General features: G+C 41.6%; 1 pseudogene; it reads right to left on the minus strand.

Moving 5' to 3' along the window:
- Nucleotides 1–6,410: 6,410 nt before the first annotated feature.
- Nucleotides 6,411–8,198, minus strand: LOC112831225 (STAM-binding protein pseudogene; annotated as a pseudogene).
- Nucleotides 8,199–11,249: the final 3,051 nt, after the last annotated feature.

Genomic DNA, 11,249 nt, shown 5'->3' on the forward strand with positions numbered 1-11,249 from the left:
TCAAAGATTCTATATGATTCATCAATTAAGGAGGGCAGCCTCAGGTGCTCAGCTGGTTCAAAGAATAAGTCAAGGAGCAGACACATATGCAGGCAATCAGAAGTGCTGATTGCATATCAGAAATGCTTAGGTGCCTTTGCTAAGAGGTGCAACACTGGCTTCCTGCCCCAGACATTCATTTGCACTGAATGTGGACAAGAATTGTTTAGGTTACTATGGGGTTTTTTTTCAACTCACGGAGTTCTGAGATAATTCAAAGACAATGAATGGTGCAGATAAAATTAAGGAACTCAAACTAAAGAACTGGAGAGTGCTCAGCATTCCATAGGATACCCAGGAATCCCTCTCTCTCTTCACCATTCAAAATTTGTGCAACTTTTCCTCTCGGTACAGGATGTTTCCACTAACTTAATATCTAGGACACATGTTTGTGAGCATTTTTGTGGTTTTTGACAAACCTCCCTGAGCCTCAGTTTCCTCTCATGAAAAGAGGAAACTGTAATATTCATTTTGCAGGGCATGGTAAAGATGAAGTGTGATCATGTCTGGGAAATGCCCTAGAACCTCACTAGATACCCAGCATCCAGCAGCATAGGGAAGAATCTGGGCTTCAGTAGAGAACTGGGCACTGTCTAGAACACATCCTTCCGGGTCATCGGATTCTGATTCATTAGGGGCTCTGCAGCTTTCATGGCTTTGTAAATTGGAGATAACCAATAGCAATGCTGGTCATTTTTGTCTATAGACATGCAAATAAATTCTGTCCAGTAGAGGGATAACAGACCCCGCCCTTTAAAAAGACAGTTCTGTGGCCAGTTGCAAATGCATTTCATTATTTCTAACCTGTCAAAATGTCTGCATTTTGACTTCTCCTTTAAAGCAATTGTAACATCCATCAAAAGTGGCCTCCCCCAATAAAATACTCATGAAAGAAATTGAAGAAGACACAAAGAAATGGAAAAATGTTCCATGCTCATGGATTGGAAGAACAAACATTGTGAAGATGTCAATGCTACCTAGAGCAATCTACACATTCAATGCAATCCCCATCAAAATACCATCCACTTTTTTCAAAGAAATGGAACAAATAATCCTAAAATTTGTACGGAACCAGAAAAGACCCCGAGTAGCTAGAGGAATCTTGAAAAAGAAAAGCAAAGCTGGCGGCATCACAATTCCGGACTTCCAGCTCTACTACAAAGCTGTCATCATCAAGACAGTATGGTACTGGCACAAAAACAGACACATAGATCAATGAAACAGAATAGAGAGCCCAGAAATGGACCCTCAACTCTATGGTCAACTCATCTTTGACAAAGCAGGAAAGAATGTCCAATGGCAAAAAGACAGTCTCTTCAACAAATGGTGTTGGGAAAATTGGACAGCCACATGCAGAAGAATGAAACTGGACCATTTCCTTACACCACACACAAAAATCGACTCCAAATGGTTGAAAGACCTAAACGTGAGACAGGAGTCCATCAAAATCCTAAAGGAGAACACAGGCAGCAACCTCTTCCACCTCAGCCGCAGCAACTTCTTCCTAGAAACATTGCCAAAGGCAAGGGAAGCCAGGGCAAAAATGAACCATTGGGATTTCATCAAGATAAAAAGCTTTTGCACAACAAAAGAAACAGTCCACAAAACCAAAAGACAACCGACAGAATGGGAGAAAATATTTGCAAATGACATATCAGCTAAAGGGCTAGTATCCAAAATCTATAAAGAACTTATCAAACTCAACACCCAAAGAACAAATAATCCAATCAAGAAATGGGCAGAAGACATGAACATTTTTCCAAAGAAGACATCCAAATGGCCAACAGACACATGAAAAAGTGCTCAACATCGCTCGGCATCAGGGAAATCCAAATCAAAATCTCAATGAGATACCACCTCACACCAGTCAGAATGGCTAAAATTAACAAGTCAGGAAACGACAGATGTTGGCGGGGATGCGGAGAAAGGGGAACCCTCCTACACTGTTGATGGGAATGCAAGCTGGTGCAACCCCTCTGGAAAACAGTATGGAGGTTCCTCAAACAGTTGAAAATAGAGCTACCATACGATCCAGCAATTGCACGACTGGGTATTTACCACAAAGATACAAATGTAGGGATCCGAAGGGGTACGTGCTCCCCGATGTTTATAGCAGCAATGTCCACAACAGCCAAACTGTGGAAAGAGCCAAGATGTCCATCGACAGATGAATGGATAAAGAAGATGTGGTGTATATACACAATGGAATATTATGCAGCCATCAAAAGGAATGAGATCTTGCCATTTGCAACGACGTGAATGGAACTGGAGGGTGTTATGCTGAGTGAAATAAGTCAATCAGAGAAAGACATGTATCATATGACCTCACTGATAGGAGGAATTCTTAATCTCAGGAAACAAACTGAGGGTTGCTGGAGTGGTGGGGGGTGGGAGGGATGGGATGGCTGGGTGATCCACATTGGGGAGGGTACGTGCTATGGTGAGCGCTGTGAATTGTGCAAGACTGTTGAATCACAGAGCTGTACCTCTGAAACAAATAATGCAATATATGTTAAGAAAAAAAAAAAAGAAGAAGATAGCAGGAGGGGAAGAATGAAGGGGAGTAAGTCGGAGGGGGAGATGAGCCAGGAGAGACGATGGACTCTGAAAAACAAACTGAAGGTTCTAGAGGGGAGGGGGGTGGGGGGATGGGTTAGCCTGGTGATGGGAATTAAAGAGGGCACGTTCTGCATGGAGCACTGGGTGTTATGCACAAACAATGAATCACGGGACACTACATCAAAAACTAATGATGTAATGTATGGTGATTAACATAACAATAAAAAAATAAAAAAAATACAATCACACACACAAAAAAAAGTGGCCTCCCCCAATGTCACCAACATAACCTCTTGATAAGACAAAGCTGAGTTTATTGCTTAGTGCAGTCAGGGAGAATACCACTTGTCAAAACTGTGCCAGAGTCTCTCAAGAAGGAAGGGAAAGTCAGCATTTATTAAGAATTGGAGTTTGATATAAAGTAGGTTTTCAAAGCAAGAGTCTGATTAGTATTGGGTAAAGATGGTGGTACAAAAGTCCAGGATTGGTGGACACAGCAAGGTGAGAACTTCAAAGCAAAAGAATCTTCAGGAAATCCTTTAATGAACAATCACACTATTTGCCTGGGCAGAAAACTCCTGAAAGAAAGGTCATGTTTACAAAGACCGAGGAACAGCACAAAATCATGCTAAGGTAGAGAGTAAGGTGCAGTTTAGTTCTCAATGCCCATACTGAGAGTGAGGATAGGTGGATCGGTTCTCAGCGCCTCCTGAGGACATTCTTCAGCCTCAACTGAAGAGTAGATCATTAATATCTGGGGATGTAATAACCCAGATCTTTGCCACTGCTGTTTGAGGTGTCACAATTGCATTTCAAAATTCCACCAATGTTTCCATTCAACTTTCCTGTGGTGGTTGTTTCAATCTCTAAAACTGTCAGATTTTCCAGTTCTCTCTGCTGGCCCTTTGCTATACCATTTGCTGGGATGGCAGAACAACAGCATTTACAATTCTGTAGATCACTCCAGAACACTGCCACATAGACAAATACTAAGTGAAGTGATGATCAGAACTCATCTTCCACTTCTTTTTTTTTTTTTTAGATTTATTTATTTGAGAGAGAGAGCACACACACATACAAGTGGGAATTGGGGCAGAGGGAGAGAATCTTCAAGCAGACTTCCCGCTGAGCACAGAGCTCTATGTGGGGCTCCATCCCATAAATCATGAGATCATGACCTGAGCAGAAACCAAGAGTCAGATGCTCAACTGACAGAGCCCCTCATCATCCACTTCTTAACCAGCAGCCAAGGACACCCAGATTAAGCTAAGAGAACAGTTTACCTCCCAATATGAAAATCTACAGAACCAGATATGGAGTCTTTAACCAAATTACCTAATTATATAATTTCTTCATTTACTTCCCAGATTTTTTTAGTAACACTAAAGATCTAAGAGAAGTCTGCAGGGATCTAAGTATGATATTCTTCCTCTAAAACAGAACACATTCCTCCTTAAGGCCACTTTGTTGTAAAGAACCACATGTGCAATTTCATAATCCTCCTAGATAAAGAGATCTATGATGTCGGGGGGAACAAACAGTTCCTCTACTCTCTTAGGTTTAGGATGGGGGCCTGCTAATTAAACTGACAAAAGACAAGAAAGAAAAGCACACAAATGTGATTTGATCTTAATATATCTATTTTCCCATGCATGGAGGTCTTCATAGAAAAGAAGTGAAGACCTCAAAAAAGTGGTTAGACCTGGGAGCTTATGTACCCTCTTAACAAAAGGTGATAAATTATGGAGAAGTGAAAGGACAAAGGAAAGGGGGTTAGGGGCTCCAAGGAGTGGTAAATTACTTGCAAAGGTAATGAGGAAATACAGGACAAATAAGGCTTGCTTAGTAAGGCTTGTCATGCGGATGAGAGTGGGTCTCCTCTTCTTGGTGTGGAAGAGGGAAACACCTTTACAAATGAAAATTTATGTCCCCTTCACAAAGGGAAATATGTGCACTGCTTTTAGGCAGAAAGGGGGAGGGCAGAGATTTCTTCCAGCGTCTGCTGTTTCTCAATTGCCTTCAGCTCAAAATTATTCTTATGTCAAAGTGGCATATTTGGGGGTAGCATATTCTGATCCCTTTAAGTGGCCTTAGTGGCATTGTCTAAATTGCCTGCTCTTCTCTGAACCATAGCATGTTGGATTTCCCCCAACCTTCCAAGCTTCTTATTAAGCATGAAATGAAGAGGCCTAGGGCAAGTCAAATCCAGAATTCCCCTGAAGTAGTCAGAGATCCACTGGTCTCCTTCTCCTAGAGGACAAACCAATGGCCAATAAATAAATAAATAAGCTATTATACTGTAAGTAAAGGCAATAAACTGTAAAAAAAGAAAACAAGCCCATCAACATTGAGCAAACTTTGCTAAGATTTTTAACACATTTTCTAGCTTTTCAGACTCATCTGCACATACTATAATCTTTTTCCCTTAACAAAACCACACCTCATTATCCTGCATACAAACTGTACCTCTCTGCCAAGATTGCTATAGTGGAGAGTCATCAGGTATATTTAATTACAACTTTTAACCAAAGAAACTTCTATTTCACAGAAAGAACTGGAGAAAGCAGGAAGAGAAGAGTGGATAATTGTTGACTATCCACACTGGCATTTTAGCGGACAGGCAGAGCTCCTGAATACACATAACAACTTTCTAGAGCCACACACATCCCTTATATAGCTTCTCAACGTGGCAAAAATGAGCACATTCATTAACAGGCCCCAAGATAGCATATAAAAATAAGAAGCAAAAGTATATACATTTGAAATAATGCTCAGTGATCAGTTTCAATATTCTCTCTTACTTAGAAATGATCTAGCCATCCAATGAATACCCATTAATTAACTCAGTCCCAAAGGTCTTGAAAATGAATCTTCCAGCTGACATATTACAAAATATAATCACTTTTGCAATTAAATTTTCAGAATAAATCAACACAAATTTTTACTCCTCATAACTATAAACGTTAAGTAGAAATAATGCTAGTTTATTTGATGAATATGGTGAACCTGTGTAAGTTTAAGAACATACCCAAGGAACTCTGAGAAACAAACTGAGGGTTCTAGAGGTGAGGGGTGTGGGGGATGGGTTAGCCTGGTGATGGGTATTAAAGGGGGCACGTATTGAATGGAGCACTGGGTGTTATACGCAAACAATGAATCTTAGAACACTACGTCAAAAAAAATAAATTAATTAAAAAAAAAAAGAACATCCCCAAGGAGAATAAAATCAAAAGCTCCTATTATGCTTTACCACTATAAATCAGAAAAGACAGGGGCGCCTGGGTGGCTCAGTCATTCAGCATCTGCCTTCGGCTCAGGTCATGATCCCAGGGCCCTGGGATCGAGCCCCGCATAGGGCTCCCTGTTCGGCGGGAAGCCTGCTTCTCCCTCTTCCACTCCCCCTGCTTGTGTTCCCTCTCTCGCCGTGTCTCTCTCTGTCAAATAAATAAATAAAATCTTTAAAAAAAAAAAAGACAAGACAATTATTTTTTATTAAACCAAAAATAATAAATTAATTTCATGTGCAAAATTTTAATGTATCTGAACTTGGCCTCTTAAACCATTTGAGTTAAATTTCTATAAGAATATTCTTTTTAACATATTAAAAGTATTAGTTTGATTTTTTTTATGTTAATTGTTATTTTATTGTAGAGGAAAAAAATATTTTGAAATACTTGTTAAATAACAATACTTCCTGACAAAATCATTCTTTAGGGTTTTCGGGCCTCACCATCTGGTCAGACATAGTGAGCTATCCCTCACCCTTGTAATAAGCTTCATTAATATTGTCATAAACCACAGGAAAACCCAAAGATTTTCTAAATGGCTTCCAAATTTCTGCATAGATGCCCTTAATAATTCCAGAGGTAAACAATAAACAAGTTGGTGGAGAAATTAGAAGGAGAGTTTAGAGGAAAAAAAAATGTTAACAACTGGTGAATCTAGAACAAAGGGTATAGATTAAGTGTTCATTATACCATTCTTTCAAGTTATAATTGCAGACAGACTGAAAAGTTGTCTAGCATGATCATGCTATTTTCCACACTTGCCTAAAAAATACAGCTAATTATTCCTTTTTAAACCAGAAATATAAAATCAGTTCCCCCCCAGGTGATACTCACTTTCAGTTCTGTCTAAAAAAGCTTCCAGAGCTTTCTGCAAAGTTTAAATTAAGGGGCTACAGTACACTGATATGGTTTTATAGTTCTTGGGAAGTGTTCGAGTCAAATTCTCATCGAAGGTCTGTGATGGTCACTGCTCTGTCCACAACGGTCACATGGCTGCAGCTACAGAAGAGAGGTGGATCCTTGCTGTGTGGATGAAATCCTTTCTGGCGACAGGAAGAAATCTCCTCTAGTCCGTGGTCAGTTAGTTTAAAGAATCCAGTTTCCTGGAACTTGGGGGAGCAAACAATGGCTATTGACTCCGGCAACATCATCTGGTAGGAGCAATGAGTGTGTAGGTCAACGCTGGAGAGGAACGCAGTCTGTGTGGGACGAGTATGGATCCAGCCCAGTGTGATGAGACCCTGCTGATCCTGTATGAGGAAGAGCTCTTCTTCGTTTTCGGTGTGGCAATAATCAGACCCAGCACTTTGCTTGGGGATGAGAACATGGGTAGTGGTAAACTCATTCCTCATCAGTTTTCCACAGAGAATTCCACATGTCTCTACTCCTCGGGTTGTGTTGGCACTGGCTAGCTGGAGAAACTGCGGGCACAGCCTCTCGGGCACCGCCACATGGCGCAGTCCATCGATTGTAGGAGTACTTTCTGAGTTGCTCAATGCTCCAGGTTTCAAGGACCTGTCCGCTACGGGAGGCTTGGCAGGCCTCACGGCCGTATTACAATCCAGAGACTGCGCAGACGCCACGGGGGCCGGGGGGAACGCGTCTGGGGAGGGCTTCTCCAAGTCTGGCACCAGGGGGCCACCGAGGCCAGGGTCCACCTTCCCAAACTTCTGCACGATTTTCCGTCGCTCCTTTTCCAGCTCCTGGTTCCGGATCATCTCCTCAAAGGCATGGAACTGTTCTTGCTCCAGCTGCTGCTGCTTCTGCTGGGCCACCCTCTGCCGCCTCTTCTCCAGCTCCTGCTGGATGGCCACGCTCCGGGCCAGCTCTTCTGCTTCCCTCTTCTTTTCTTCATTATATTCTATATATTCTTTGGTATATCGTTTTAATAGCTCTTCCTTCAGCTCTTCTGCTTTGGGAAATGCAATCTCCTTTAACTTCTTTACTGTGTCTTTCTTTTCAGGAATGACAGCCGATTTGTAATCTCGATGCTTTGGGAGTTTCTCAATAAAGAGCGTGATATACTTGTTATAGAGGATGAAGGCATGTTCAATGTTGCCTTCCTCAGAGTAAATGGATGCCATTCGGATAATCTCGACTCCAGAGCGGAAGTACCGTCGGGGTGGAATGTCTTCATTTATCTCCACTGCACTACCCATCTGGGAGAGGGCCCTCACCCGGTCTTCGGGTGGAAGGCTCACATCTCCATGGTCAGACATCAGGACCAAGAAGTTGGCGGCCGATCGCCTTCAGAGTCCGACCACGCTCAGGGCCCCAGGCCCACCACATTCCCAGGACCCTTCCCCACCTGTCCCCGCGGACCATTAGTTTGATTTTTAATTTCTAGGATTTTTTGAATAATTGATTGTTATAGCACTTATTTAAAATAAACCAATCAGCAGGTCTCCTTTAATCTTGAGAGAAATTTCTGCTCAACAGATCCCTCTGAGCCCCTCAACAATCAATCATTTCATCTGTTACATATTTTCCCTGTTTTCTTAGCTAAGACAGGGCAATTCTTTCCCCACAGTCTTTCTGTTTATAATATTTAAAACTATCTTCATCAAGAGACTCCTTCCTTTGGAGCTGAATGACTGAGACAGGAGCAATCTAGATGTTTTATCTGTAAGGCTATACATTTATTCCAGTTTCTACTTTGTTTTTATCCTATTTTCAAAATGTTCAACAGTGTTGGAGTTCTAGCAGTAGCGTTATTTCCTATTCTACTTCAGGCTTTTGTATTCAATACTCAATTTCTGGCTTAATACCATTTATAAAAAGTGAGGGAGGAGCTGGGGTCACATCCGCTTCTAGATCTTCTCCCGAATGCTGTCCAACGATGGGGCGGGCCTATCTCTGGAGTCTCCACGCTTCTCATTCTTTCTTTCCTTAAGACTGGATTGGAATCGAACCTACTTTCCTAAGAAAGATTTGGGGGATAGACTCCGAAAGACCTTATCCAACATGTAGAATTTTTCTGAACCTCTCCAATTTCCTAAGAAATTCAGGGTCCTTTAAATCATTATTGAGGGCTTCCAATGCTGCTTTTATTACACATTCATAAAATTATTCTAAGTTCCTCTGTAAATTTCTCCTATCCTGACTGGGCTCTCAGCTCACAGTGAGACCAGGGCTTGAAATCAAAGGAAAGGGGTTTGTCTGTTCTGAGGGAGGTTTAATTTTAAGAAACAACTGAGCGTAAGGGAGTGTGGCAGGCCAGCAGGGAAGAGGAGCAAATCAGAGAGAGGACAGAGGCAGTGGGAAACAGCAGAGCACAGAACTGGGGAAGGCGGTTATTATTAGGCTCACATTTTGATTTAGGGGGATCTAAAAGAGAGACAGCATTCAATTTTTCTTTGGCTTTGGCCAAAGAATCTCTTAAGGAAGAGATTTTGGAATCTGAATGTTTTGGAATGCTTCTTTATGCCAGATGAGAAATGAAGGCAGTTGGAAGTTGCAAGTTTGCTCCTTGTTTGAACTAACTTCTCAGTCCCCAGCACCAGCTTGAGGAAAGAGCTTACTTGATGGCCTGCACCCACCCTCTTCCTAACGGATTTCCTCTTACTGATGGACAACAAAAATGACAAGGACAGAGAGACAAACAGATTTCCACCAATGATGTATATGCACTTTTTCAAATCGAGACACCTAAGGAGGGTTTCTTCATCCTAGGAAATGAAATAAACTCAGCATTTTGGAGTTGAATGAAAGAGATCTAAGTTTCTAATCAATGCAAGATCTATTTACCTACCCTATCATTGTCAGAATGTATCTAAGCAGAAGGCTCAAAGGACCTCAGAGGGACAGTCTGTTTCCCATTCCAGGGCATTGGCCATGGCAGTGAAATCTTGGTCCCAACTGGATTTCAGTGGGACCTCCAAATCTGTCAAAAACTGTCTCCCCAAATATCACCAACACAACCTCTTGATATGTCAAAGCTGAGCTTGCTGCTCACTGCATTAAGACAGAGTGCCTCCTCACAGAGCTTTGGCAGTATCTCAGAGAAGGAAATGTGAGGTCAGAATTTACTGACATTTGAAAGTTTGATTCAAGGAAGATCTTTCAAAATCTTGGTGAGGATTGAGTAAGGATCATGAAACAACAGTCCAGGATTGAAAGAAGTGGCAAGACAAGAATTTAAAGGCAAGGAATCAAAGAATCTTAGGATGAGTTTTTAAGGAAGTTCTTACAATGAATCAAACCTTCAGCAGACTCCTGGGGGAATAGGTCATGCTAATGAAGGCAGGGAAATAGCACAAAGTCATGTTAACATAGACAGTGACCTGTGGCTTTGGTTTTCAGTGTCCTATCTAATTACAAGGGTAGAAGGCCTTAGTTCTCCCATTGCTTCTGTCACTCTTATTTAATTTATGAGTTAAATAAAATCATTTTCATGCATTATTTTACATCTACATGAGAGTCATTGTTGCAGGAATTCTCTGCCTTTAGTGCCCATGGTTCTTGGTCACACCGCTTCGAAGAATGAAGAGGTAGCCCAGAGGAAGAGTGGTGGGCCAAAGCAAAGTTTATGGAGCAATAACATAAAGCTCCCAGAGAGGGAAGGGGTCTGAGAGGGTTGCCACAGGAGTGTCTAAGTTTAGAGATTTTTATGAGCTCTTTTGCAGAACTATCTTAAGCAATCGGGGTATGCTGAGTCATGCCAATCAGGGCTTTGGTCATGTATCTGGCTACCTATTAGGTTAATGTCTACTTGCTGATGGCCTTTTTGCTGACATCTGGGGCTTATGTCTTAACTGACCCTTGCCTGTGAGGTGACAAATGCTTTGTGGTTAATTGTCCTATTTGAGGGCGTTTTGCAGAAGTCATTTCTGCAAAGGCTGCAAAGCAGAATGCTAGTGCGCTCCTGTCTAAGCTGTAAATCAAGATGTCAGTGCGGTTTTGTCTTTGCCATCCTGACTCCATATTTTCTTGTTAGGGGCCCTGACCCTGACTACCTAACTGTCCAACTAACCCCTAACATCATGATTTTATCTTTTTTGAAAATCATCTTTAACAGTAGATACTCACTGGGGGTAGTTGGAATTCTCATTATTTATATAAAACTCAAAGAAACGAGTGGACTGTCCAGTCAGCGCTCACATATGTGATGTGTCTTATCCTTTATAAACCTCCCAAATTGGCTAGGTATTAAAAACTTGATATTGTTCCACATTCCGCATCCTTTTTGGCTTCCAAGTAAAATATTACATCCTCAATCTGTCATAACTTTAGAGCAGGGATTCTCAACCTTTTTCGTTCCATGGATCCCTTTGACAACTGGCAAGGTCTATGGGTCCCTTCTCAAAATCCTGTCTTTAAATGCTTGGAAAAAGAGAAAACAATAACATTAATACAAAAAACATT

Source organism: Callorhinus ursinus, unplaced genomic scaffold (assembly GCF_003265705.2).
Source record: "Callorhinus ursinus isolate GAN/ISIS: 27379988/994484 unplaced genomic scaffold, GSC_fseal_2.0 scaffold14, whole genome shotgun sequence".
In the NCBI taxonomy this organism is placed as follows: Eukaryota; Metazoa; Chordata; class Mammalia; order Carnivora; family Otariidae; genus Callorhinus; species Callorhinus ursinus.